General features: G+C 42.1%; 1 long non-coding RNA gene across 1 annotated transcript; it reads left to right on the forward strand.

Moving 5' to 3' along the window:
• Positions 1-8,177: 8,177 nt before the first annotated feature.
• Positions 8,178-9,054, forward strand: LOC123089358 (uncharacterized). The gene is made up of 2 exons (XR_006442261.1): positions 8,178-8,328; positions 8,488-9,054. It is a non-coding gene; the product is annotated as an uncharacterized lncRNA (long non-coding RNA).
• The last annotated feature ends 18,393 nt before the right edge of the window (positions 9,055-27,447 follow it).

Consider the following 27,447-nt stretch of genomic DNA (forward strand, 5'->3'; position numbering starts at 1 on the left):
CTCAAGTTAGTCACAAGGGTCTTAGGGACCCAAATAGATTAAAGTCACAAGGGTCTTAGGGACCCAAATAGCATAGAGTCGGAATGCATTTCGAGGACCAACAAATTTTGCATAAACTTCTCCATCCTTAGTCTTACGAATTACATAGGATGGAGGCATGAACTCTTTTGGCTTGTTGAGAGTCGGCATGCCCCTTGTGGCCTTCCGACTAACAACCTTACCTTTCTCCTTGTGCCCTTCTCGTACAAATGTTTCCTTTAGAGGGGTTGTGCACTTTTGAGAGGATGTCTTCTTCTTGCTTGTGCTAGGGTCAAACCCGAGTCCCTCCTTGGCAAACACCTCATTGTGTTGGCTCAATACCTCATTAAGGTTCTTTTGCCCTTGAGCACATGTCATGAGACCTTTCTGGATTTGAGCCTTGAGAAAGCGATTTTCCTCAAGAATAGATGCTAGATCACTACTAGAGTTAGTAGTACAAGCATCAACATTGATAATAGGAGAAGAGTAAGCCTTGTCTAGAGTTTCAAGATAAGTAAGTTTGAGCGTGTCTAAAATCTTTGTAAGAAGGGTGAGCTCTTCTTCCTTAGTCTTGAGGGACACAGATAGAAGCTCACAATCCTTAGAGAGAGAAGCATGAGACTTCACGAGCTTACTTTTATCATTCATCAACTCTTCGCAAGAGTCAATAGCCTTTTTCAAGGAGGCAAGATCTTTAGTATGAACATCAATGTTTGCACCAATTTTCAAGCATAGTTCATCATTTCGTGCTTCCTCATATTGGACTTTCCGCTCAAGGATTTTACATTTTTCCTTTTCCTCGGTGATGAGGGTTTCGAGTTCCTTAATGGTGATGGTGTGCTTACTCACCATCTCCATAAGCATAAGAAACATAGTGAGTTTCTTTCCTTTGAGGGAGCACATGAACTTATTAAGTTTAGCAAGCATAGGATCATCTAGATCATCATCCTCATAACTGTTCTCCACATTATGATACTCATCACTAGGAGTGGAAGGAGTGAAAAGAGGAGGATTTGATCGTGGAGTTACCTTGACCTTGTTAGTAGAGCTTTGGTCCTCTCCATCTTCTACCACGGCCTTTGCCATTAGGCACTTGTGAGTGTTGCCCTTGTAGTCTTTCATGTAGTTGTAGGTGACCACATCACCACTCTTGTTCACTAACCTCAAAGTGTTTTGAGAGTCTTGAGCAACTCCGGCAACACCACTAACATCATCTGGATCGGATTCTTCTTGAGCAACCATTGCTTTCCCATCTCTCTTCTTGAGCTTGGAGTTCAAAGGATATGGCAACTTCTTCTTGGGAAAGGTCTTGGGAAACCTTGGTTTATACCCTCTCTTCTCATAAGGGCACTCCTTGGAGAAGTGGTCGGTTTCTTCACAGTTGTAGCATTTCCTTACTTTCTTCTTTTGAAATCTTCCCTTGAATTTTCCCACACTAAACTTCTTGACAAAGAGAGCCATGTCTTCATATGAAGGGCCCTCATCGGATTCAATCTCATCACAATCTTCATCATCATCATCATCTTCTTCTTCTTCACTTTGCTCATCTTCACATACATGTTTGGCCTTCAATGCAAGATTGATCTTTGATGTTGGAGTACCATGCATGGCAAGATGTTTTGTGGCACTTGCCTTTGACTCTTCAAATAGGTGGAAGGTGGATATGATGTTATTTGTACTCATTTCCTTGAAGGCATGGTGTTGTCTTATGTCCCACACCATTTGATGGTGATATGGGGCAAGAGCATGAAGCAACTTATCCATAAGGAATCGCTTAGTCATGTTGAATCCATCTTGTGTCTTGTCACACTCACACGTCTCAATGTCAGCGGTGAAAGTAATGAGACGCTCAAGGAGTTGATTGGGAGTTTCACTTTTCTCCATACAAAAGTTTTGCAATTGCCCCTTGGCAATTTCATATTGAGCACTCCGGAGGGTGGAGGTACCGGTCTTGGATCTTATAATACTTTCCCATAGTTCCTTGGCACTTGTGATGTGTATGAATGGTCTCCTTTGATTTTCAACCATACCTCTCCTTATACACATGGTGGTAGTGTCATTGACAACATGGCTAATCTCATTTGGACCAAGGCCTCAAGAGAAGCACCATGCTCCTATTTCTGCTTAGCAAGGGCCCGTTCCAGATCCTCAGAAGTAAATGACTTGACTTCAGAAGAAGCCTCACCTTTATCCTTCGGATCTGCAACAAGGGGAGTCCCATCGGGGTTCATCTCGCTCTAGGGCAGTTAAGCCACAAGAATTGAGAACGAGGCTCTGATACCAATTGAAAGGATCGAGATGGACCTAGAGGGGGGGTGAATAGGTATAATTACAAATTTTAATTATTACATAGCAATTTTAGGCACTAATGCAGAATATGATGGTGAGCCTAACAATTGCAAGTGTAGTACTAAGTGCTAAGCAAGATAAGCAAGTAACACAAGTATGTAAGTAAGCAAGTGCAATATGATATAAGAAAGTGCTAAGAGACAAGTAACCACAAGTAGAGAGTTAAGGTTAGGAATAACCGCAACTCCGGGAGACGAGGATGTATGCCGATGTTCACTTCCTTGGAGGGAAGCTACATCACTGTTAGAGAGGTGGATGTTACCATGAAGGCACACCAACGCCACAAAGGCTCACCCTATTCTCCCTTTGAGACAACACAATGGAGGCATTTCTCAACCACTAGTGGTAGACCTTGGGGTGGTCTCCAAACCCTCACAAACTTTTCTGGGGGTAATCACAATGGTTGATTCCTCTCTAGAGCACTCCTACCGCCTAGGAGTCTCCAACCTCCAAGAGTAACAAGATGCACCATAGAAACAAGGGAGGAATCAACTTTCGCTTTGGTGAATGTGTAGATCGAGCACTTCTCCTTTACTTCTCAAAAGATCAAGAGCTTTGGTTGGCTAAGGAGGGAGATCTCCAAGAAATCGAGGTCTGAAAATGGTGGTAAGAGAAATGGAGTCGTCAAACTCTTTGTGAGGAAGAAGAAGACTTTTTATAGGTGGGGATGGAATCTAGCCGTTGGAGGCAGATTTCTGCGTAGCCCAGAAGCTCCGGCGACGGACGGAAGTTCCGGACCCCGGAAGTTCCGGCCAAGTTCCGGCCAGGTTCCGGGCTACACAAAGAGTTTGCACCACTCAGTTGTACCCCAGAAGCTACAGAAATAGGGGACGGAAGTTCCGGTGCCTGGAAGTTTCGGCCGCCCCGGAAGTTCTGGGAGACGGAAGTTTCGGAGACGTTTCGGGCTACACAGAGAGATTGCACGAAAAGTGCAGTTTTTTTGGGTACCCCGGAAGCTTCCCGAACCTTCCGGTCACCGAAAGATCCGGTCGCCCCGCAAGTTCCAGCCTGAACAGAAACATGACACTAAGATTTTCATATCTATGTGAGAAGGTAAGTTGATTCCCTGGATGTTTTTATGATGCACCCCCTCTTAATAGTGAGGCTGCCCTAAGGACTCAAGAAATAAGAAAATTTTATGGAACTTCTTATTTTCTTCAGCACACCGCTTTTCTTTTTACAATAAGAGAGGTAATAACCATCCATGCTTCACTTTGACTTAATCAGGGCTGTTAACACTTAGAGCATGTGGTTAGAAACACAAATGAAGTTGTCATACATGTCAAAAACAATTTAGTGCAATATTGCACTTTCACTTTCGCTTTGCCCTTTTTCTTGAAACTAGTGGTCTTGTCAATCAACACTTGATATTTTTCTTGATTTCTACCTTCGTCGATTTCAGCTTCACGAAGAGCTCGGGAATCATTTTCATCATCCCTTGCATACTGTAGTTCATCATTAAGTTCCAGTAACTTGGTGATGGTGACTAGAGAACTCTGTGAATCACTATCTTATCTGGAAGATTAACTCCCACTTGACTCAAGTGATTGTAGTACCCAGACATTCTGAGCACATGCTCACTAGGTGAGCAATTCTCCTCCATCCTTTAGGTGAAGTACTTGCCAGAGGTCTCATAACTCTTGACACAAGCATGAGTCTGAAATACCAATTCAGCTCTTGGAACATCTCATATGCTCCATGGCATCCAAAACATTTTTGAAGTCCTGGTTCTAAGCCGTAAAGCATGGTGCACTAAACTATCAAGTAGTCATCATATTGAGCTAGCCAAACGTTCATAACGTCTGCGTCCGCTCCTGCAATAGGTCTATCACCTAGCAGGGCATCAAGGACATAATTCTTCTATGCAGCAATCATGATACACCTCAGGTCACGAACCCAGTCCGCATCATTGGTACTATCATCTTTCAACTTAGTTTTCTCTAGGAACAAATAAAAAACATAGGGTAGCTATAACGCAAGCTATTGATCTATAACATAATTTGCAAAATACTATCAGGACTAAGTTCATGATAAATTAAAGTTCAGTTAATCATATTACTTAAGAACTCCCACTTAGATAGACATCCCTCTAGTCATCTAAATGATCGCGTGATCCAAATCAACTAAACCATGACCAATCATCACGTGAGATGGAGTAGTTTTCAATGGTGAACATCACTATGTTGATCATTCTACTATATGATTCACGCTTGACCTTTTGGTCTCAAGTGTTCCGAGGCCATATCTGCATATGCTAGGCTCATCAAGTTTAACCCAAGTATTCCGCGTGTGCAAAACTGGCTTGCATCCATTGTATGTGAATGTAGAGCTTATCACACCCGATCATCACGTGGTGTCTCGGCACAAAGAACTATCGCAACAGTGCATACTCAGGGAGAACACTTATACCTTGAAATTTTAGTAAGGGATCATATTATAATGCTACCGTCGAACTAAGCAAAATAAGAATATAAAAGATAAACATCACATGCAATCAAAATATGTGACATGATATGGCCACCATCATCTTGTGCCTTTGATCTCCCTCTCCAAAGTACCATCATGATCTCATCCTCATCGGCATGACACCATGATCTCCATCATCTTGATCTTTATCAACGTGTCATCACATGGTCGTCTCGCCAACTATTGCTTTTGCAACTATTGCTATCGTATAGCGATAAAGTAAAGCAATTATATGGCGTTTGCATCTTATGCAATAAAGAGACAACCATAAGGCTCCTGCCAGTTGCTGATAACTTTAACAAAACATGGTCATCTCATACAACAAATTTTATCACATTATGTCTTGACCATATCACATCACAACATGCCCTGCAAAAACAAGTGAGGCGTCCTCTACTTTGTTGTTGCAAGTTCTACGTGGCTGCTACGGGCTTCTAGCAAGAACCATTCTTACCTACGCATCAAAACCACAATGATTTTTTGTCAAGTATGCTGTTTTAACCTTCAACAAGGACCAGGCGTAGTCAAACTCGATTCAATTAAAGCTAGAGAAATAGATAACCGCTAGCCACCTGTGTGCGAAGCACGTCGGTAGAACCAGTCTCATGAACGCGGTCATGTGATGTCGGTCTGGGCCGCTTCATCCAACAATACCGCCAAATCAAATTAAGACGTTGGTGGTAAGCAGTATGACTATTATCGCACATAACTCTTTGTGCTCTACTCATGCATATAACATCTACGCATAGACCTGGCTCTGATATCAATGTTGGGGAACGCGGTAATTTCAAAAAAAATCCTACGATCATGCAAGATCTATCTAGGTGATGCATAAAAACATGAGAGGAGAGTGTGTCCACATACCCTCGTAGACCAAAAGTGGAAGCGTTTCAATAACGCGGTTGATGTAGTCGAACTTCTTCGCGATCCAACTGATCAAGTACCAAACGTATGGCACCTCCGCGTTCAGCACATGTTCAGCTCGATGACGTCTCTCGTGCTCTTGATACAATTGAGGACGAGGGTGAGCTCCGTCAACACGACGGCGTGGCGACGGTGACGATGATGCTACCGGCGTAGGTCTTCGCCTAAGCACTACGATGGTATGATCGAGGTGTGTAACTGTGGAGGGGGCACCGCACACGGTTAAGAGAAACTTGTGTGTCCTTTGGGGTGCCCCCTGCCCACATATATAAAGGAGGGAGGGAGAGAAGCCGGCCCTCCTAGGGGTGCGCCAAGTGTAGGGAGTCCTACTAGGACTCCCAAGTCCTAGTAGGATTCCCTTTCCTTTTCGGAGTACGAAAGAAGGAAAGGAGAAGAGGGAGAAGGGGGGCCATGCCCCACCCCTTGTCCAATTCGGTTCGGGCAGGGGGGAGGCGTGCACCACCTCGTGGCCCTTCTTCCCTCTCTCAACTAAAGCCCAATAAGGCCCATTAACTTCCCCCAGCGAATTCCCGTAACTCTCTAGTACTCCAAAACACACATGAATCACTCGGAACCTTTCCGATGTCCGAATATAGCCTTCCAATATATGAATCTTTACGTCTAGACCATTTCGAGACTCCTCGTCACGTCCGTGATCTCATTCGGGACTCCGAACAAACTTCGGTCATCAAAACACATAATTCATAATACAAATCGTCATCGCACGTTAAGCGTGCGGACCCTATGGGTTCGAGAGCTATGTAGACATGACCGAGACACATCTCCGGTCAATAACCAATAACGGAACCTGGTTGCTCATATTGGCCTCTACATATTCTACGAAGATCTTTATTAGTCAAACCTCAAAACAACATACATTGTTCACTTTGTCATTGGTATGTTACTTGCCCGAGATTCGATCGTCGGTATCATCACACCTAGTTCAATCTCGTTACCGTCAAGTCTCTTTACTCATTCCGTAATGCTTCGTCCTGCAACTAACTCATTAGTCACATTGCTTGCAAGGCTTATAGTGATGAGCATTACCGAGAGGGCCCAGAGATACTTCTTCGATACACGGAGTGACAAACCCTAATCTCGATCTATGCCAATCCAACAAACACCTTCGGAGATACCTGTAGAGCATCTTTATAATCACCCAGTTATGTTGTGACGTTAGATAGCACACATGGTGTTCCTCCGGTATTCGGGAGTTCCATAATCTCATAGTCTGAGGAACGTGTATAAGTCATGAAGAAAGCAGTAGGAATGAAACTGTAACGATCATAATGCTAAGCTAACGGATGGGTCTTGTCCATCACATCATTCTCCTAATGATGTGATCCCGTTTATCAAACTAGCAGAGTGGCCCGCGCATATGCGCGGGCTAGTATGTAAAAATGTTAGGTTAAATGAAGATAACATTTGATTGTTTTGTTAGTTAGTCATGAATTGACATTTTTTTAGGTTAAGCCAAAATCTACCTTCAAGCTTTGCGAAATGTTGAGAAGGCCCGTTCGTGTCAAATTGTTTGGGAGTGATTTGTGGCAGGAAAATCATGCTTGTTGTATGGGTCATGAAATGGCAAATGACCAAACATATGTTTTTTTGTGGGGAATTTTTTTTCAATATATTCATCAAACATCATAGCAGTACAAATGTGTCAGAAAACGTCTTACATTTTGAGACAGAGAGAGTAGAAATATGTGCACGCGTGAGAATTTAACAGTTATATAAGCTTCATGTTAATCATCATTTGTTATGAGAATACTATTATTTGGTTTGTGCAAAGAATTCTAGATTCAAATGTGGCAATAATTTTGAATATGAGAATTTTCCCAATAAATTTTGTTTGAGATATTTTAGCTTTTGTCATTTGTATTTAAATGTAAAACATTTATGCATGAATCACCTACCTAAATTATCATGCATATTCCGTGTATACTATAAAGAATTTTCTATTTTCCTAGATGTGATCTAAATTTCCTAATTACTCAATTTGCAAAAGATGCATATTTGCCTTTCCATAAGTTGGTCATTTGAAATTCCTTTTCATGCTTAATACGTATATATCCTTGAAAAATGCTTAATACAATAATACGTATATCAGTTGTTTTGTGGCCAAGGTTCATATGCACTAAATTCAGAGTTCAAAAATCAGTGACTCGTACATGTTGTTTCTTCTTCATATAATCATGTACAATATGTTTGCATGGATTTTTTTCGGACTTAATTTCAGCAGGAAAACAATATACCATTTTTTTCTAAACACACAGTTGTACACTATACCTTCTTAGGGGTTGTACACTGCACATAATCATAGCTTATCAGTTGTGAATTTTCTGTTGTTTCCGAAAATGGAATAGTTAGTTGGGCTTTAGGCTTTAGCCCAACATGCTCCCATGGATGCACCTGGCACGCACACATCACTCTCTCCTGATGTTGCTAAAGAAAATCACTCTCTCCTTATCCCCTCCCAAAACAACTCTCTCCTGATCCCCTTTCTCCTTCACGTCTCTCCTTGTCACTCCAGAATTGTTGACTTCCGATGAACTCCGGTTACTTCCGCTGGTAATGGCATTGCTTGTCTCACTCCCAAGCTCCCCTTACCTCTATTCATTTCGTGCCACCACCTTGCTCATCTTCCCTGCACGCACCCCCGCCGCTTACGTCGTTGGTGCGGCCACGGGTCTGATCTGGGTGGTGTCGTTGTCGTCGGTGTCCATGTAGGTGAATAGGTGATGAGGGCGTGGATCTTGTCCCCTGCGGCGGGGCGGAGGTGAGCGATGCAACACGGACATCTCCAGTTTGGTGAGGCAGCCATCGATGTGAGAGTCAAAGGTGGAGGAGCTGTCGCAGTTGGGTTGGCGGAGGGTGGCTCGTCGCCCCTAACATTTTTCTTCCAGCGCAGCCCTACAAATGTTGTTGCCTTCGGACTCCAAAATCAACCAGAATCATGCACAACTGAAGTGTGCCACTATAGAAGGACCATGAAGTGGTACCAGCTCCTCTCTGTTTTCTTTCAATTTTGCAATGCTTAGATAAAATTGCTTGTTCAGTTATGTGTCCTGTCTTTTTTTATCTCCCAGTTTCCAGAGGAAATCTATTACGCACAAATTATTCCATATGTTTGTTGCTATTAGTGATGATTGCTGATGGTAACTTGTTACTTTGTTAGTCAAAATTTTGAATTTGTTCAGGCCACATACAATTTTTTCGTGGCATGGGACCGACATTGACAGTGTTATACTGTTATGCCCCTTATCCCACATGAATTTATACACATATTTGTGAGTAGCTGTAGTTTTACTATTTCTCAAAGAGTAATTAAATTTTAATAAGTAAATAGTAAAATAGGTCTGATTGTGTTGTACATATAAAAGATAACAATGCGCGGATTCTTTCACTATAAGCTTGTACTCTATAATAAGCCTCAAACATGAGATACCATGTTCTTTTGATGTTTGGTGTTATTTAATAATTACTGAGGGTAACTGTAATCCAATGTATATATATTGTAAGAAACCATAAGCTTAGATGGGTGTAAATCTTTTACCATTTTTTGGAACTATTTCGTATTTCCATCAAATGGTCATGCATTTTGTCAATATTTCCGTAGAAATAGTAGACTACTCCCTCTGTCCGGAAAAGCTTGTCCCAAGCTTATCCATCAAATGGATGTATCTAGCACTAACTTGGTGCTAGATACATCCATTTGAGGGACAAGCTTTTTCGGACGGAGGGAGTATATTCATCCTGCCATATAGTGTGTAGCATTCATGTTACCATAGATAAGTAAATTTGAAGAGATTTTGCATCGAACTAATTATCCACGTACTTGTGCTTACGTAAAATGCTGGTGACATCATACGACAAGTGTGTGAAAGTGCGTTATGTCGACTAGAGGGGGGGGGGGTGAATAGGCGATTTTTATGAATTCTTCACTGAGGAATTTGCCGGTGAGGAAATTCCTTAGCGAAGAACTATTAGCAGCGGAATAAGTACTCATAAGTAAGTATGACAGAATACAAGCATGGTCATCATGATGAAATGAAGACTAGCATAGAGTACAGGAAGCGTAATCACAGGATAAGACAAGATGAAGACAAACAGACTGAAGAAATTGAACTGAGGAAATTGAGAAAGTCTTCAGTCAAAGTCTTCAAACACAGATATGAACAAACACTCAACATAGTAATGAGGAATTGAAAAGGGTTGACGAAATAGAACCAGTAGGTTGGTGAAGACAATGATTTGGTAAACCAGTTCCAACTGCTGTCTCAGTTGTACGTCTGGTTGGAGCGGCTGAGTATTTAAACTCAAGGACACGCAGTCTCGGACACCCAGTCTCTGAGCACGCAGCTCAGGACATCCAGTCCTCACCGTATTCTCCTTGAACTAAGATCACACAGATCCCGTCCAATCACTCGTGGTAAGTCTTCAGGCGACTTCCAAACCTTCACAGACTTGGTCACTCGACGATCCACAATTCCTCTTGGATGCTCTAGACCTTGACGCCTAACCGTCTGGAAGAAGCACAGTCTTCAAAGGTAACAAGCGTCGGATCCACGCAGGATCAATTTCTTCAGTGATGCTCAATCACTTTGGGGTTTGTAGGTGTTTGGGTTTGGGATTTTTCTCACTTGATGATTTTCGCTCAAAGTTCTTGGAGGATGGGTTGTTCTCAAATGACAAGTGTCAAGTTCTCTCGGAGCAGCCAACCAGCTAGTGGTTGTAGGGGGCGGCTATTTATAGCCTAGGGAGCAGCCCGACATGATAAGACATAAATGCCCCTCAATGATATGACCGTTAGGTGGATAAGATATTTTGGGACAGCTGGCGCGCAACACAGCAACAGTCGGAAATTTGACTCTCAAATTCCTCAGGGCTATCATGTTCCTCACTGTGTAGGTAATTCACACTGTGAATTCCTAACTCCTCAGTCAGAACAAATTCATCAGCGACCAGAAGAACTTCGTCTTTGTCACTGAAGAAAGTGACTGAACTGTATGAGATTTCCAAAGGCTTCACTCGAAGGGATTGGTAGGTGTAGGATTTTGAGTTGAGCATCACATGGAAAATTTTCCTTAGTATTTCCTCGACCCCCTTTAACAGTACGGTGTTTCCTATGACTCAAGAAGGAGAAAATGAAACTACGAAAACAAAAGTCTTCACGCTTCGTGTTCCACAAATGAATACCAAGTCTTCAAGGTCACACCAATTTCGTCACTTTCAAAATCTTCAGAAAGTCTTCAGAATATCAAAGTCTTCAGTTGAAGAACTTCATTTTTAGGGGTCGACTTCCTCTGTAAATATCAAACTCCTCATAGACTTATAGACCTGTGTACACTCACAAACGCATTAGTCCCTTAACCTATAAGTCTTCAATACACCAAAATCACTAAGGGGCACTAGATGCACTTACAATCTCCCCCATTTTGGTGATTGATGACAACATAGGTTAAGTTTTCAACGGGGATAAATATATGAAGTGTATACACTGATATTGAGGAATTTGATTACAAGATATAGAAGAACTCCCCCCTGAAGATGTGCATAGCGAGGAATTTGCTTTTGAAGCATTGCACATTTGAAGAGTTGAATCATGGAGATCTCCCCCTATATCTTGTAATTTATACACGCATTTGATATATAATATGAAGAATTGAAAATGCATGATGAAATATGGTGCCTGATGAGATTCAGCATGCGTGCAATGTCATTAACGAGGAAATAAGCATGCAGAGCATAATGCAGCAAAAGTATCAGCGCACCATCGGGTTTAAGATTACAACTCAATCGAAATAAAAGTTTCAAAAGAACGAGAGTTGTAACTTAAAAAATGCCCTTAATATAGACCCGCTTGAAGACTAACTCAGATTTCTCCCCCTTTGTCATCAAATGACCAAAAGGATTGAAACTGAGGACTAACGCCCGTGAAGAATTTCAAGTCGATGGAGGAGCGCCAGCGTTGTCGGGGTTGTTTGTTGTAGCAGGGCCTGCCGCAGTGTCGTCCAAATCTTCATACTCATCAGTGTCACGCGATGAAGAATAAGAGCTGGCCACCAAGGAAGGAACTGTGACCTTCTTGAATTTCTTCGGTGGAGGTGCAGACCAGTCAAATTCTTCCTTGAGACCCATATTCTTCAGATCAGCAGCGCTGTAGACGTGAGAGAGAACAGCCCAGGTACGGTTGAAGGTTTCATGGAGGTAGTATTGGTTTTTCTTCACTGCATTGTGTGTTGAGGTCATGTTGTGAAGAGTTGAACCAAACTGACGCTTGACCCATTTATGATTGCGATCAACCTTCTGATGAAGACTGAGGAGTAACTCACGGTCAGTCATCACCCTGGGTGTTGTGGCTTGAGGATTTTGCTTGGCTGAGGTATTTGCGGCAGAGTCATGTGTGGCAGAATCGTCATTGGTAGAGTAAGATGCAGCCTTGCAAAATTGACCATCCAATGGGCGAATGCCTTCATCGATCACAGCAGCGGCCTTGCCTTTATCATTAGCTGATGAAACTGTCCGTTTGAGGACTTCAATGGGAGGCAAGTAGCTACCGTGGTTCAGAGTGTCAGCTTCGTAATTCAGTGAAGATCTTGCCCTGATGAATCTCATTATCCAAGGAGCATAGGGCTTCAGCTCGAATGGTGACATAGCAATATTGGCTAGAGTCCTCATGAAGAAATCATGGAAGTTTATGGGAACGCCATGAATGATGTTGAAAAGCATATTATTCATGATGCCAACGACTTCTTCATCATTTGAGTCGTGGCCTTTGATGGGACTCATTGTCTTCGTTAGAATTCGATACACAGTCCGAGGCACATAGAGTAATTCCTTGACAAGGGATTTGGTTCGTGGTGCCTGCCTTGGCTTCAATGGCTTCATCAGCACTTGCATATAGTGATTTGAAAGTTCTGGTTCGTTGTAGATACAATGAGCATCATCAAGTGGAGGACTGAGTGGTAGAGCACGAAGCAATTCAGTTGCAGGTGCCTTGTAGTGAGTATTTTCAGACATCCAGTCTAATACCCAGGAGTTCACGTCTTCAGCGTCTCCGGTGATGTGCAGAGTTGCATAGAATTGAAGAATGAGTTCTTCATTCCAGTCATAGATATCAATGCAGAAATTCAGAAGTCCTGCGTCGTGAAGAACACTGAGGACTGGCTCAAAGCCGGGCAGAGACTCCATGTCCACATGAGGAATATGTGCATAATCGAAGACTTTGTTTTTGTTGAAGAGCACTGAGGAATAGAAATTGGCTTGGCTGGCAGTCCAGAAACGCCTCTTCCTTATGCGAGCAGAATCATATGGATTATAATCAGTGAAGAATACATGCTCGGCAAAGAAATCTTCAGCCTTGAACTTCTGTTTGCTTGAGAACGGATTCTTTTGCTTTGGCAGAGGGATGTCAGTGAGTTGCATCACCACCTCAGGAATCGCGAGCTCAGGTTCTTCAGGCTGAGGAATTTCTTGTTCCTCAATAGGTGCAGTCTGAGGATCTGCAGCAGCAGGTTCATCAGCACTAGTGGCTGGAATTTATTCATGCATAGAGAGAGTGGGTTGAGTTTCTTCAGAGCCCATTTGAACTGTTGGTGCAGGGGACTGAGGAATCTGTTGGAGCGGGGTGAAGAGAGGAGTATTGGGATGCTGACTTTCTCAAAAGTCATCATTCATCACAGGTGTGGTGCACCCTATATCCACATCTTTATCTTCAATTTCCTCAACACCAGCCTCTTCAGCTGTGAACTGAGGCATAGGTGAGGAAATGACTGGCGTTGAAGGGATTGCGTCCACTTGAATTTCTTCATCAACCTGCTTTGACGAAGCAGCAAAATGATGTTCTTCATCAGATCCGATAGGGATCTCATAGTCTTCTCCAAAAGGAACAAGGTCCTTTGATGGCATGGAGGAAATTGCAACAGCATCAATTGGATTTTCGAGTGAGCTGGTCATTGGCTTCATTTTCTTCACAGCCGAAGAGTTTGACACAGCTGATGCCTTCCTTTTCTTCACTGCAGCTCGCTCTGCAGCCTTTGTCTTCTTCACATCAAATGCACATGGAAGAATTGTAGTTGGTGTAGGTGCAGATGGAGCTGAGGAATCTGGTTGATTTTCTTCAGGCGCAACTAATGCAGTTGCCCTGACTTCTTCAGTTTCTTCAGGCGCACCACTAGTGGATGCCCTGGCAATTTCTTCAGCGGCTAGAATAGGATCATCAGCCCTGGAACTGGCATTTTCATCAGCAGCCTGAATTTCATCAGCGGTGCTGGCATGTTCTTCAGTCGGCTGAGCTGAGACTTCAGCCTGAGGAATTTCATGTTGCGTTGGAGCAACAACATTGGTGAATTTCTTCGTCAGGTTGATGAATCTGACTTTGGCTCCTTGCCAATCAGCATAGTAGGCATCAAAATCCTTGTTGAGGGCTTGGATTTCAGACTGAGCCTGGAGAAGTTCCTCAGGTGTCATTCTGACAACGTTTTTCTTCAGGAGCTTCTCCTTTCTGTATTGAGCTTTCTTAATCTCTCTTGTCTTTTCAAACTTCCATTTCTCTTTAGTGATGAAATGGGTCAGCATGTGACTTTGACCGGCAGTCAGATGAAAATCAGGCATGGGGGTGTTTGGATCCTTGTGCCAGAGATCAATATAATCGAGGATTTTCCTTGGATCCAACAGCAGTGGCACAGATGTGCCTTTGGCTCTAGCGGCCTTTACCTGTCTGTCTCTAATGATTTCTGTGAGTTCATCATCAGAAGCTTCATCATCAGAAGGCACATGGAATGCGACCTGTTTCTTCTTTGGACTTGGCCGAGGACCTCGTCTAGCTGTTGCTTTGGTCTTCAGCAGAGTCGGGCCAGATGATGACTTTGGTGCAGCAGAGGAACTTGCTGAAACACCAGAGGCAATTGAGAAACCAGCAGTCCTTTGACATGTAGTCAGATGCACAGGAGCTGAGGACTTTGAAGGAGCAGTAGTAGTGTGAGGAATTTGCCGTGAGGGCGCTGCTGAGGAACTTGGCCGTGAGGGCGCTGTTGAGGAACTTGGCCGTGAGGGCGCTGTTAGTGACGCACTTGGCTTACGAGCAGGCTTCTTTGGCATGGATTTCCTCGGTTTGACTGAGGCCTCAGTAGCAATAGCAGTGGCAGAATCCTCATTGAATTTCTTCACTGCCTCCTTGGCCTGTCTTGCCAATTTGGCTTGGCGCTTAGCCCATTCTTCAGGAAAGTCCTCACCACGTTTGATGCTAGTGGGGTCAGCTACTTGGCCAGGTGCCAATGGAGCTCTTGGGCATGGAGAATTGAGGGCAAATTTCTTCATGTACTTTGGAGTCACATATCTGTATTCCCTCCATTCCCTTGCCCATCTCCGTTCAATCTTCTGAATGCGCACCTTGCGCTGATTTTTGTTTTCTTTGCCATATTTTGCTTCATCAGGTGTGCAATAGTTAGCATAAATTTCCTCAGGGATTTCAAACACAGTCATAACCTCAGGTTTCTTTCCTCCTTTCTGCGGCTTCTTACCGTCTGCCATATTCTTCAGTTGAGGAATTTGAACAATTGAGTTCTCTGAAGAAGTATGCAGTTTTTCTTCGAGGAACGCTGCAAATGAGTTAAGTTGATGAGAACCTAGTGATTCAGCAGCAGACATGAGTACCTGTGAACAGAGTACAGGTGCGAGGAATTTGGAGAGGTCATATGCGTTCTGAGAAGGTTTTTGAAAAGAACAAGTTTTGAGGAATTTGACCAGATGAACCTTGAGGAATTTTACTAAGCGTTCTTGTCTTAGGTTCCAGAGTTGTACAGATCGAAGATCCACATAATTAGGGAATCTTGAAGAAAATGGTTGCTTAGAGAAACAGTTCAAGATCATATGAAGTGTGTGGTGTTCGTATGTGTGAAGATTTGAAGAATAAACACCTTTGAAGATTTTCAGGAAAGCTTGAGAATCAAAGCGAGTAATAAAAGTAACTTTTAATTACCCGAAATGAAGAACACGACGAACTAAGAAGAACAAACGGGAAGTTCGTCAGGTTAGATCTTCCTTGCCCTAACTCGGCGAAGGAAGACAGCTACGGCGACGGCGGAGTGAAGATTTCCGCGGTCGGCGTGAGTACGACGGCGACGAGGTCGAGGCAGTGAAGCTCTTCCTCACCGGCGGCGATGGAGTAGCGGTGACGCTAGGGTTTGAGGAGCTCGAGCGGGAGAGAGATGGTCGAGCAGAGTAAATGAAGTGAGGAAGGGGAGAGGGGTATTTATAGACACGGTGAAAAACTGTTCGCCCGAAGATTTAGGACGAACGTGCCCCTGCCCTTTCTCCTTCACGCGACATGTGTCACCCACGTACTGTGTAGTGAAGATCATGTACGATCGTGGGTGAATAGAATAATACATCGTAGGATGCGGAACAGTTTGAGCGGCAAAACCGAAAATTTGGATAAGTTTTGTTTTAAAGTTTCGCTCGCAATTTCTTCAGCTGCCAAGGACACGGTGAAGACTTTGAATGAGTTTCAAATAGAACGCACATGAAGAATTTGTGAATAGATTGGGTTGAGTATAGCATAGAGGGGAAGGGTCCGATCACATTCACTTAGTAGAAAAAGCAACTTGAAGAAATAGCTATAAGTGAATGCTGTAGAGGACATAAACTCATATATATATATATAGCCAATGAAGAAAAACGAAGGAAACAGTGAAGGTTTTGCAAAGTTGAAGAATTTAAAAAAAAACTGAAGAATTTCAAAACTGAGGAAAAACTCAAATTAAAGATTTTCAACTTTTTGTGGTGGCGTGACCCACCGTATAAGAATGATGATTTCAGACACCGCGTACAATTGTCCTAGGGTTCTGAGAATCAAATTCTTCATTAATTTCTTCACACTTAGAGTGTTATTCTTCATTGATTGAAGAAAAACGTTTCTTCATGTGTTGCACATCTAAGTTATCAATTTTGCATAAGTGTTAGGATGTGTGTCCTTTTCAAAGAACATTCGAAGATTCTAAGATATTTAGCTCACACCGCAACTTGCTAAATCTCTTCTCATCCAAGGGCTTAGTGAAGATATCAGCTAGCTGTTCTTCAGTCTTCACGTGCTCGATGGAGATGTCGCCCTTCAACACATGATCACGAAGAAAATGATGACGAATTTGAATGTGCTTTGTCTTCGAGTGCTGAACTGGGTTGTGAGCAATCTTGATGGCACTCTCATTGTCGCAGAGGAGAGGCACATTCTTCACGTTAACGCCATAGTCCTTGAGCGTTTGCTTCATCCAAAGCAGTTGAGCACAGCAAGAGCCAGCAGCAATGTATTCAGCTTCCGCAGTAGACAGTGATACGCAGTTCTGTTTCTTCGAGGACCAACAGACCAAAGATCATCCGAGGAAATGACAAGTGCCAGAAGTTGACTTGCGGTCCACACGATCACCAGCATAGTCAGAGTCAGAATATCCAATGAGATCAAAAACAGAGCCCTTGGGGTACCATAATCCTAGTGTTGGTGTGTGAGCTAGATATCGAAGAATATGCTTCACAGCCTTATGGTGTGATTCCTTCGGTGCAGCTTGAAATCGGGCACACATGCAAACACTAAGCATTATATCTGGCCTAGATGCACATAAGTACAATAAAGAACCAATCATGGAGTGGTATACCTTGTGATCGAAGTCAATACCATTTTCATCAGTGCATAGATGGCCTTTTGTGGGCATAGGAATTTTGACACCTTTGCAATCTTGCATGTCGAATTTCCTTAGTACATCTTTGAGGTATTTCTCCTGAGATATGAATATGCCATTGTGCTGTTGACGAATTTGAATACCTAAGAAAAATTTCAACTCTCCCATCATAGACATTTGATATTCTTCACTCATCATATAGGCAAATTCATCACTGTAACGTTGGTCAGTACAGCCAAAGATAATATCATCAACATATATTTGGCACACAAACAGTTCACCATCATAAGATTTAGTAAAGAGAGTAGGGTCGAGTGAACCGGGTGTGAAGCCATTCTTCACGAAGAATTCCTTCAATGTATCATACCACGCCCGAGGGGCTTGCTTGAGGCCATAGAGGGCCTTATTAAGTTTGAAGACTTTGTCAGGATTCTTTGGATCTTCAAAACCTGGGGGTTGAGCAACATATACTTCTTCCTCAAGCTTACCATTGAGGAATGCACTTTTCACATCCATTTGATATAAGATGATATCATGATGATTAGCATAAGCAAGTAATATGCGAATAGCCTCAAGTCTAGCAACAGGTGCAAAAGTTTCATCGAAATCAATTCCTTCAACCTGTGTGTAGCCTTGAGCTACCAGTCGTGCCTTATTCCTTACCACAAGGCCATTTTCATCTTGCTTGTTGCGGTAGATCCACTTTGTGCCAATGATATTATGCTTGTGAGGATCTGGACGTTTGACCAGTTCCCAGACATTGTTGAGCTCGAACTGATGTAATTCTTCTTGCATAGCCTGAATCCACTCCGGCTTCAAAAATGCTTCATCTACCTTAGTGGGCTCTGTGATAGAGACAAAAGCATAGTGCCCACAAAAGTTAGATAAATGTGAAGCTTTTGAGCGTGTGAGAGGACCTGGCGCTTCAATGTCATCGATGATCTTGTCAACTTGTACTTCTTTTGCAACGCGAGGATGAGCTGGTTGACGTCGAGGTATTTGATCATTTTCCTCAGCACCATTATCTTCAGATGCGTCAGCTCGATGTTCTTCGCGTACTGGAATGAATTCTTCAGCAAATTCTTAAGTAGGAATGACATCTTCAGTTGCCTTGAACTTGATAGAATCCTCAGGTGCTGGTTCATCTAACACAGAAGGTAGGTCCTCTCTTTGCGAGCCATTAGTTTCATCGAACCGCACATCTACAGTTTCAACAATCTTGTGAAGAACAATGTTGAAGACTCTGTAGGTGTGCGAGTCCTTTCCGTAACCAAGCATAAAACCTTCATGTGCTTTCGGTGCGAATTTTGAATTGTGGTGAGGATCTCTAATCCAACATCTAGCACCGAAGACTTTGAAATAACTCACATTGGGTTTCTTGTCAGTGAGGAGTTCATAGGATGTCTTCTTGAAGAATTTGTGAAGATATACTCTGTTGATGATGTGGCACGCAGTATCAATTGCATCAATCCAAAAACGATCAGGCGTTTTGTATTCATCAAGCATAGTGCGAGCCATCTCAACAAGAGTTCTGTTCTTGCGCTCCACGATGCCATTTTGCTGAGGAGTATAAGGAGCAGATAATTCATGAGTAATACCAAGTTCATCAAGATAGTCATCAAGACCGGAATTCTTGAACTCAGTTCCATTATCACTTCTGATGTGCTTGATCTTCACACCAAAGTTGGTTGAAGCCCTCGAAGAAAATCGTTTGAAGACTTCCTGCACTTCATGTTTGTAAGTAACAATGTGTACCCATGTATATCGAGAGTAATCATCAACAACGACAAAACCATATAGAGAAGCAACATTAGTGACTGCTGAGTAATGATTAGGTCCGAAGAGGTCCATGTGAAGCAATTCGAATGAACGAGTAGTGGTCATGATAGTCTTCGCTGGATGCTTGGCCTCGATCATTTTTCCAGCTTCACATGCTCCGCATAAGTGATCCTTGAGGAATTTGACATTCTCAATGCCAATGACATGTTTCTTCTTCGCAAGCGTGTGCAAATTCCTCATGCCTGCGTGACCAAGTCGTCGATGCCATAGCCAGCCTTCTGAAGCTTTTGCATGTAGGCACACGGCTGGTTGTGGTCCTGTAGAGAAATCAACAATATACAAATCTCCTCTCCTAAAGCCTTCGAAGACTTTGGAATTGTCAGCTTCCATAATCACAACACATCGATACTTGCCAAAGACAACAACCATATCAAGATCACAAAGCATTGAGACTGACATGAGGTTGTATCCTAAGGACTCAACAAGCATGACTTTGTCCATGTGTTTATCCTTAGAGATCGCAACCTTACCAAGACCCAATACCTGACTTTTGCCTTTGTCAGCAAAGATGATATGCTTCAGATGTGATGGTGATAAAGGAGAATCCATCAAAAGATTCTTGTCACCAGTCATGTGATTCGTACATCCACTATCGAGGACCCATTCAGTGGTTTTGGGTTAGTCATCCTGCAAATGAATTAGTGTAACTTACAATCTCATATGCTTCATCAGTGAAGAATATGATATTAAGTTCATCAGATGAATTTCATCAAGCGGTAAACAGATATAGCAGTATGAGGACGTGTGAAATGAAAGTTCATTTCATCATGGTTAGCCTGCGTCCTTTCAGGCAATTTTGTCAGGTCCCCAGCAAATTCTTCAGACGTTAAGGCACGTCTGGAGACCTGACCCTGCAGAAGAGATTAGTTCTTTTTCTTCACCACCCACATCTGAAGGGGTGGCAAAGAGTTCATCACTCTGCGAGCACCATACGAGAACGGTGGCATAGAAGCCAAACCATTTCATTTCACATAAGAGGGGTTAGGGTAAGCATATGAATAAGCAGAGAAATTCTTCGAGGACTTATGAACATAATGATTTGAAGAATAATATGCATATTCGTAGCCCTTAGCTCTACCCTGCGAAACAGACTTGTTAGCACGATGATAATCATATGAGGACTTTGATCCATTTGAGGAATTTGATCCACGTGAGGAATTTGGTCCATATGAGGACTTGGATCCATATGAAGAATTAGGTCCATATGAAGAGTTTGTTCTGGGGTTCCTCTTCTTCACAGGTGGTGTCATGAGGACATTCACCTGAAGACTTTCAACATAACTTTTGGGAACCCAGATTTTCTTCATAGGGGAACCATTCCTGCAGTTAGTCCCAACATATCTAGCAAATACTTCACCATTCTGATTTTTGAACAGTTTATAGTTGGAGTCAAATGACTCATCAGAAGAATGAGGAGATTCACATGTAAAGCCAGATAACATGGATGGATCAACTGGAGGTCCCTTTGCAGCAACCCATGAGGTTTTGGGGTACTGCTCGGGCTTCCAATATGTTCCATCAGCATTAAGTTTCCTCTCAAAGGCAATACCCTCTTTCCTAGGGTTTCTGTTGAGGATCTGCTTTTTGAGCACATCACAGAGAATCTGGTGCCCTTTGAGGCTTTTGTACATGCCTGTCGTGTACAGTTCCTTCAGCCCTGCATCATCAGTGATACTAGCAATGTCCTCAGATGAGGAATTAGTGATAGCAGAGGCAGGTGAAGAATTTGTAACAGTTGAAGCATTTGAACATTCAGGTGAAGAATTGGAAGATTCACGTTCAATGCACTTTAAGCATGGAGGAATAAATTCTTCCTGAGAAGTGCTGATTTGTTGAGCAAGTAATGAATCGCGCTCCTTCTGAAGATCTTCATAACTCACTCTTAGCTTCTCAAGATCTTGCTTTCTTTGAAGAAATTCATAAGAAAGTTTCTCATGATCAGATAAGAGAGTGTTATGATGACTTTTAAGATTATCAAACCTAGACTGAAGTCTCTGAAGATTTTCAGTCAGGGCTTTAGTGCGATTCATTTCTTCACCCAACATATCATCACTTTTGTCTAGCATGTTTTGAACCTTTTCCAAGACATGTTGTTGTTTGGTGGAAATGCAAACAAGTTTGGTATAGCTAGGTTCAATATCATCATCAGATTCATCATCATCAGATTCACAGTCACTAAATTCAGATGAGGAACATTCGGTTACCTCGACACCATTTGCCATGAGACATGATGCAGAAGATGATGATTCTGGTTCGAAAGTCATCGTTTTGAGAGATTCCTTGAAGTCCTCAAACCAAGGATCATGACGGGTTCGATGACCTTCATAGACGTCGGAGATTCGGTCCCAGATAAGCTTGCATTGCAAAGATGCATAATGAGCCTGAATTGGTCTCTGGATAGACAGGAACAGATGATATCCTTCGCCATGCAGTCAAGTCGAGTGTATTTGCGAATATCATCTGTGTTCGCCGACTTCCATAGATCAGTAAGGCCAATCTCAGTGACGGTCCACAGCTCGCTGTCCCTTGCCATGAGGCGCTTCCTCATCATGGCCTTCCACTTGGGATAATCATGACCGTCAAAGATAGGGCATGTCACTTTCTTCATACCTGCGGTCGACATAACTAAAACTCCAGGCGGTTAAACCAAAATCACACAGAACAAGGGAGTACCTTGCTCTGATACCAATTGAAAGTGCGTTATGTCGACTAGAGGGGGGTGAATAGGTGATTTTTATGAATTCTTCACTGAGGAATTTGGCGGTGAGGAAATTCCTTAGCGAAGAACTATTAGCAGCGGAATAAGTACTCAGAAGTAAGTATGACAGAATACAAGCATGGTCATCATGATGAAATGAATATTAGCATGGAGTACAGGAAGCGTAATCACAGGATAAGACAAGATGAAGACAAACAGACTGAAGAAATTGAACTGAGGAAATTGAGAAAGTCTTCAGTCAAAGTCTTCAAACACAGATATGAACAAACACTCAACACAGTAATGAGGAATTGAAAAGGGTTGAGGAAATAGAACCAGTAGGTTGGTGAAGACAATGATTTGGTAAATCAGCTCCAACTGTTGTCTCAGTTGTATGTCTGGTTGGAGCGGCTGAGTATTTAAACTCGAGGACACGCAGTCCCAGACACCCAGTCTCTGAGCACGCAGCTCAGGACACCCAGTCCTCACCGTATTCTCCTTGAACTAAGATCACATAGATCCCGTCCAATCACTCGTGGTAAGTCTTCAGGCGACTTCCAAACCTTCACAGACTTGGTCACTCGGCGATCCACAATTCCTCTTGGATGCTCTAGACCTTGACGCCTAACCGTCTGGAAGAAGCATAGTCTTCAAAGGTAACAAGCGTCGGATCCACGCAGGATCAATTTCTTCAGTGATGCTCAATCACTTTGGGGTTTGTAGGTGTTTGGGTTTGGGATTTTCCTCACTTGATGATTTTCGCTCAAAGTCCTTCGAGGATGGGTTGCTCTCAAATGACAAGTGTCACGTTCTCTCGGAGCAGCCAACCAGCTAGTGGTTGTAGGGGGCAGCTATTTATAGCCTAGGGAGCAGCCCGACATGATAAGACATAAATTCCCCTTAATGATATGACCGTTAGGTGGATAAGATATTTTGGGACAGCTGGCGCGCAGCACAGCAACGGTCGGAAATTTGACTCTCAAATTCCTTAGGGCTATCATGTTCCTCACTGTGTAGGTAATTCACACTGCGAATTCCTAACTCCTCAGTCAGAACAAATTCATCAGCGACCAGAAGAACTTCGTCTCTGTCACTGAAGAAAGTGACTGAACTGTATGAGATTTCCAAAGGCTTCACTCGAAGGGATTGGTAGGTGTAGGATTTTGAGTTGAGCATCACATGGAAATTTTTCCTTAGTATTTCCTCAACCCCCTTTAACAGTACGGTGTTTCCTATGACTCAAGAAGGAGAAAATGAAACTACGAAAACAAAAGTCTTCACGCTTCATGTTCCACAAATGAATACCAAGTCTTCAAGGTCACACCAATTTCGTCACTTTCAAAATCTTCAGAAAGTCTTCAGAATATCAAAGTCTTCAGTTGAAGAACTTCATTTTTAGGGGTCGACTTTCTCTGTAAATATCAAACTCCTCATAGACTTATAGACCTGTGTACACTCACAAACGCATTAGTCCCTTAACCTATAAGTCTTCAATACACCAAAATCACTAAGGGGCACTAGATGCACTTACAGTGTGTATTTTAGACTTTTAGTTCATAATTTTAGAAAAATTCTTTGTAGATTATGTTCTTGACCCCAACATCCTTATTGTTATCTTTATCATTTACCATTACTTGCAGTCCATCCCCTTTTCCGACTCTTGAGAATGGTACGTATAGATGTCCATGTGTAAAGACTTGTTCATGTAGATATAGTCCAACCTTGTTTGGAGAGTGCTCCTGCCTTTTGTTTATTGTCATTGCAAAGCATGATGAGATAGGGTATTGTCTCCTTTTTAGAAGGAACAACCACACCCATTCAACTGGTGACATGATTATGTTTGGAATATAGACCTTTTCCTCCACATGTGATCCTGTTATTTATTATCTGTGCTTTGATGAATATGTTTATACTGAACAATGGCATACCATCTATTTTTTTCTAGTGTACCATTCACAATCAAGGCTGCAACTTCAGTTGCAGATGGCATACCATGTCGTTTTCCATCTGTGCCACACTTATTTGTTAGTTTTAATCTGGCATTGTGATAGTCACATTCTTTGAATGTGTGACTTGCCATTCTGAATGTTTTTGCTAGTATATTATCTCTATCCAGCACATTCTTAAGGGCCTCAATGATGTGGGTATCTATTGACTAAAGGAGCAATATAGCTGGAAAAATAATTATATGTATAGTTAGGAGTTCTGTTCGAATCAAACCTTCAACACAAAACTATTAACTTGAGGGAAATGTAAGTACGGCAAGGGAGTTCATTAGTCTGGCTTACAATGAATCATGCAAATTAATTGCTTTTTTGCATAAGATGGTAATACCTACTGGAGGTGGGGCGATCACTAAAAGGAGTCGATTGGACAATCAAGCTGAGAGATGGAGATTTTGAGCCAACCTTGAAGAAGACAAAAAAGTTTTTACTAAACAAAAGTATGGGAAGGAACCGGTTCTGGTCATATTGATGAATTTAGATGTATAGATCAGTGTTTTTCTATTTTAGCATAATCTATTAATCAAGTATACTTGATCCATCACCCAGTGATCAGTTCATCACTTTGACATCCAAAGGATAATACTCCCTCCGTCCCAAAATACTTGTCGGAGAAATGAATAAAAATGGATGTATCTAAAACTAAGATATGTCTAGATACATCCATTCCTTCGACATGTATTTCCAAACGGAGGGAGTACAAATTAATCGATTTTGTGTAGAAGATGATACCTATTGGAGTTGTTGTTGTCGCTGGATGGAGTCGATTGGACAATCGAGGAGATCCAACAAAGGGTGTGGCAATGTCCAAGGGCGCCGATATGAAGGTGAAGCCGATCTGGAAGCACTTACAAGTAGAACAGAATTGGAGATTGAGATTGGTTTTTGAGGTGTGCATGATGTAATTGTGCAAAGAAAAGGTGTGCCGAAATCAAGTGTCTCCGATCTAGCTTGATGTTTACATGCGAGAAATTAATCAGCGATTAACTGGATAAGAAATTTGTGTATCCTACCTTGATCGATCTGGCACCTGCATGTTGTGAATTGCTTTCCGGCCAGATGCGCGGGCATCCACCAAAGCAAGCCGGTCCTATGTAGAAAGCAATCGGCCTCGTGCCGTTGCCACATCTCGCCAGGATCAATTAGCTTCTTGAGGAAAGCCACCTTGTACGTGCATGAACTTTGGAGGCCATGAGGGGATCTCCGACCCAAGTAATAGTGGGGCCGTGCCGGGGAAAAGGAAGACATCGTGAGGGATTTGGTGTAGCGGTAAAAGTGGAGCTTCCTTTCGATGGCATTGGTGGGTAATTTTTCATAAAGTTATTATGATCTAATGGTTGTCGTTTTATTTTCTAATAACATTAACGGTTAGATGTTTCTAATTTTTATGGGATTTTCTAGTCTAATTATCTCTTTTTTGGTTAGCCTGTCAATCATTTTTTCTCTAGTCTAATTATCTCTTTTTTGGTTAGCCTGTCAATCATTTTTAATATATAATAGATGACAACACATGTCTATGGTCAGGAAGCATAATCATCTTTGATTAACGAGCTAGTCAAGTAGAGATATACTAGGGACACTCTGTTTTGTCTATGTATCCACACATGTACTAAGTTTCCGGTTAATACAATTCTAGCATGAATAATAAACAGTAATCATGATATAAGGAAATAAATAATAACTTTATTATTGCCTCTAGGGCATATTTCTTTCAAGTGTTGATGGTAACCATCAATGGTGACCGGCCTCGCGTCTTTCCGGACGACCTTGTCAATGCTCTTCACTACAAAAAATATGTCAACTTGTGACCTTGACTATTGGTCACTGAAAAGTCATTGATTTCCATTTGTGACCTTTTTGTGACAAAAAACAGAAGGTCAAAAGCTGATCGTCGTAAACTGACATTCACGACCTTCTCTGTGAGAAGGTCGTAGACGTTTACGACCAAAACATAAGGTCGTGGAACCCATGACCTTTTTTTGGGTCACTGGTTGTCTGCCCAGGCCACGTCGGATCCGACGTGGCAATCTGACATGGCAAAACTACAACCATTTGAAAAGGTCACTGACAAGAATCAGCCCGGTCCAATTGAGTGTTTTACATGGGCTGAGCCCAACAATTTGAACATTTTTATATCTTTTTATTAATTAATTTTGGTCAGCTACATGGGCCAGGCCCAACATTTTAGCCTTTTTATTTTTGGGTCATGGCCTTTTTAGTCTGTTGATTTTCTAGTTTCAGCAATTATATATTGGGGTACCACTAGTAAGCAAGGCCCCACATGTCATGCTTATCTCAAAATTTGTCCCACACGTCAGAAATTTCGGAATTTGTTGAACAACCATTATAACTTGGACCCTCTTGTCAGGTTTCCATTCACGAGTATTTAAATCACATACACAATCATTATTTTGAACAGACCAGAGAGCAAATGAAATTCATCCAAAACAACACTACATTAGTCTATTACAATTGTTATAGTATATTACAACCCAGATATGCCTACAATTACAACACATAGTATGCTACTCTTTGTTGATATGCTTCACAACTTCAGCCTTGGATTCGCACTTCACCTGTGCAAAGAATAAGAATGAAAATATAAGAATAAGAATGTGTACAGAACATCAAACAGTAGCCAATGAGGGATCCAATAACTTGTAAGCAAGAATTGACAGCAAATGTCATGTAGATAGATAGTATGGCTAACACTAACCAATATGTGTTCATGGAGTGACAAATGTTCTCACTAGCTAGGATTTTTTTCGGTATATAGTATACTGACATGTGCAACTAAATTGATCATAGAAATGAAAAGAACTGTAAGAACGAGTTCATTCAGAATCAGCATGCATCAGGTCTAAATTCAACGGCATGTCAAATTTTAAGCACCAGCAGAACAGATCTAATAAACCAGACCATAATAAGCATGCATCAGGATTTATGGATACACGCATCAAGCATACTAGCTACTACAATAAGAGGTCGAGATGCTCGAGGAACTGTAGGGAGTATGCACCCCGGCAGTCGTGCAGTAGCTAGGAATTGAGGAGGATGAGCTTGCTCCCATTGTACCTGGATGGTAGACAAGAAAACAAGTTATGGCAGTGTTGTATCCATTGTACCTGGGTCATATTTAGGTACACAATAGCTAATATGTCGATAAAAAGTACTCAGTAGCTACAATGTATAGGTTACACGTATGAATGGAAGATTCAACAAAGGCATGTTGATAAAACAGTGAAAACAATGGTATCCGGTATTACCGCCATGCATGAGCACTTATTAATATTTATATTCATCATCACAACAACCTATAACCACCTATGCTCATTGTTACAAATCTATGCATAGTTACAAAAAATACACCTATGTATTTGAAACCAGAATAGATTTCTCACTCAAATCTGAATTCATTGGTTTCTCCTCCAAACTATTGAAATCTCAGGCCTCTAATTCGCTAGTTTCTTGGGCA

The sequence above is a fragment of the Triticum aestivum genome, chromosome 1B (genome assembly GCF_018294505.1).
Source record: "Triticum aestivum cultivar Chinese Spring chromosome 1B, IWGSC CS RefSeq v2.1, whole genome shotgun sequence".
Taxonomy (NCBI): domain Eukaryota; kingdom Viridiplantae; phylum Streptophyta; class Magnoliopsida; order Poales; family Poaceae; genus Triticum; species Triticum aestivum.